This window comes from Etheostoma spectabile, unplaced genomic scaffold (assembly GCF_008692095.1).
Source record: "Etheostoma spectabile isolate EspeVRDwgs_2016 unplaced genomic scaffold, UIUC_Espe_1.0 scaffold337, whole genome shotgun sequence".
NCBI lineage: Eukaryota > Metazoa > Chordata > Actinopteri > Perciformes > Percidae > Etheostoma > Etheostoma spectabile.
This window is the reverse complement of record NW_022605587.1, coordinates 395221-397285: the sequence shown is the minus strand read 5'-3', so window position 1 is coordinate 397285 and position 2065 is coordinate 395221. Positions and strand designations below refer to the sequence as shown.

General features: G+C 50.3%; 1 long non-coding RNA gene across 1 annotated transcript in view; it reads right to left on the bottom strand.

Moving 5' to 3' along the window:
- LOC116686234 (uncharacterized) overlaps positions 1 to 1588 on the bottom strand; it is a 24495-nt gene extending 22907 nt beyond the window's left edge. Inside the window, exon 1 of the long non-coding RNA XR_004331196.1 lies at positions 1363 to 1588. This is a non-coding gene — a long non-coding RNA (uncharacterized LOC116686234). The remainder of the gene's footprint in view (positions 1 to 1362) is intronic.
- Positions 1589 to 2065: the final 477 nt, after the last annotated feature.

The following is a 2065-nucleotide window of genomic DNA, read 5'->3' as shown; positions in this document are numbered from 1 at the left end:
ACCATCTACAGTAGGTAAATCACTGGCTAGCTATGCACGAGTACCTCATACCTTTTACCAGGTTCAGGTGGTTAATAGTTATGGTCAAATGAAGCTACTCACGCCACTATAGGTACCACCATGCAATGCTGTTAACACTAATTTCTAAGCGCCAATCCATAGGCGGCAATTGCTCAGGCTTTAGGAATGTAGACATGGTCATCAAGAGAATCTACTGCAGGTTCAAACCGAGCACTCAGTATGGGGAAGAGAACGGAGTGATTTGAGTGACCTTGAACGGTGGCAGGATGTTTTTGGTCAATAGGGTTGGTCTGAGGATTTCGAAACTGCTAATCTACTGGATTTCTACGGCCACAACCATCTTAGGGTTTAAAGAGAATCGGTCGAAAAAGAAAAAAACCATCAGTGAGCGGCAATTCTGTGGGCGGAGTCTTTTTCTCTTTTAGGAAATGGCGTGATGCAGAGGTCTAGAGGTGGAGAATGGCCAGACTGGTTCGAGGGGTGATAGACGGGCAACAGTGACTCAAATAACCACCCGTTACAACAAGGTGGGCAGAAAGAGCATGCTCGACGCAACAGTACGTCGAACTTGAGGCAGAAGATGGGCTACAGCAAGCAGAAAGACACATAGGGTGCCACTAATTCAGCTTAAGAACCGGAAAATGGACTACAATTTGCACCAAGCTCATCGAAATGGACAATAGAAGATTGGAAAAAAACGTCTTGCATGGTCTGCTGAGTCCGATTGCTGCTGCGAAGTCGGATGGGAGGGTAAGAATTTGGGTCTACAACATGAAAGCATGGAATCCATCCTGCCCAGAATCAACGGTTCAGGGGCTGGTGGTGGTGGTTAAGGTGTGGGGAAGATTTTTTGGCACTCTTTGGGCCCCTTGGTACCAATGAGCATCGTTTGCAAGCCAAGGCCTACCTGAGTTTGTGCTGACCATGTCCATCCTTTAGGGCAATAAGTACCTAACTTCTGATGGCTACTTTCAAGAAGGATAATGTGCAGGTCATAAAGTGGAATCACCAGACTGGTTTCTTGAAACAAGGACACAATGAGTTGGCTGTACTCCAAATGGCCCCACGTCACCAGATCTCAATCCAATAGAGCATCTTTGGGATTGTGGTGGAAGGGGCGATTCGCATCATGGATGATGCAGGCCGAACCAATCTGCGGCAACGGTGGATGCCATCATGTCAACTGGACCCAAACTCCTGAGGAATGCGTCCAGCACCTTGTTGAATCTATGCCACGAAGAATTGAGGGCAGTTCTGAAGGCAAAAGGGGGTCCTCCAACACGGTACTACAGGGGTACCTGATAAAGTGGCGGTGAGTGTATATATCTAAGATCATATTACTCTGAGAACCCATTCCATGTCAGCAGAAGAACTCTACTCTTCCATTCACAACTCTGCGGTCCACAACCTTTCCCACACATACTCCTCGCTTCCTCCCTTCACTGCTACAAGCTCATATCCTCTGCCGCCTCACGTGCTGCAGGCTGCTCATCCTCTTCCTCTTCCACTGCTACAGGCCTCCTCCTCCTCTACTCCTTCCACTGCTGCGGCTCCTCCTCCTCTTCCTCCTCCATCAAATACTACTCCTCTTCCTCCCTCATTGCTACAGGCTCCGCCTCCTCGTCTCCTACTTCATGTCGTGCAGGCTCCTCCTACTCCTCTTCCTCATTCACTGCCTGCAGGTCCTCCTCCTTTTCTTCCTCCTCCATCACATTACTTACCCTCTTCTTCCATCATTGCTACAGGCGCCTCCTCCTCTTTCGCCTCCTTCAAACTGGCTGCAGGCTCCTCTCCTCCTCTCCTCCTTCCTGCGAGGCTCATCCTCCAGCTTCCTCTTTAATGCTACAGGCTCGCCTCCTCTTCTCCTTCACGCTGCAGGCTCCTCCCCCTTCTCCTTCACTGCTGCAGGCTCCTCCTCCTCTTCCTCCTTCACCGCAGGCTCCTCCCTCCTCTGTTACTCCTTCACTGCTGGCAGGCTCCTCCCCTCTTCCTCCTTTACTGTACAGGCTCATCCTCCTCTTCCTCCTCACTGCTGCAGGCTCCT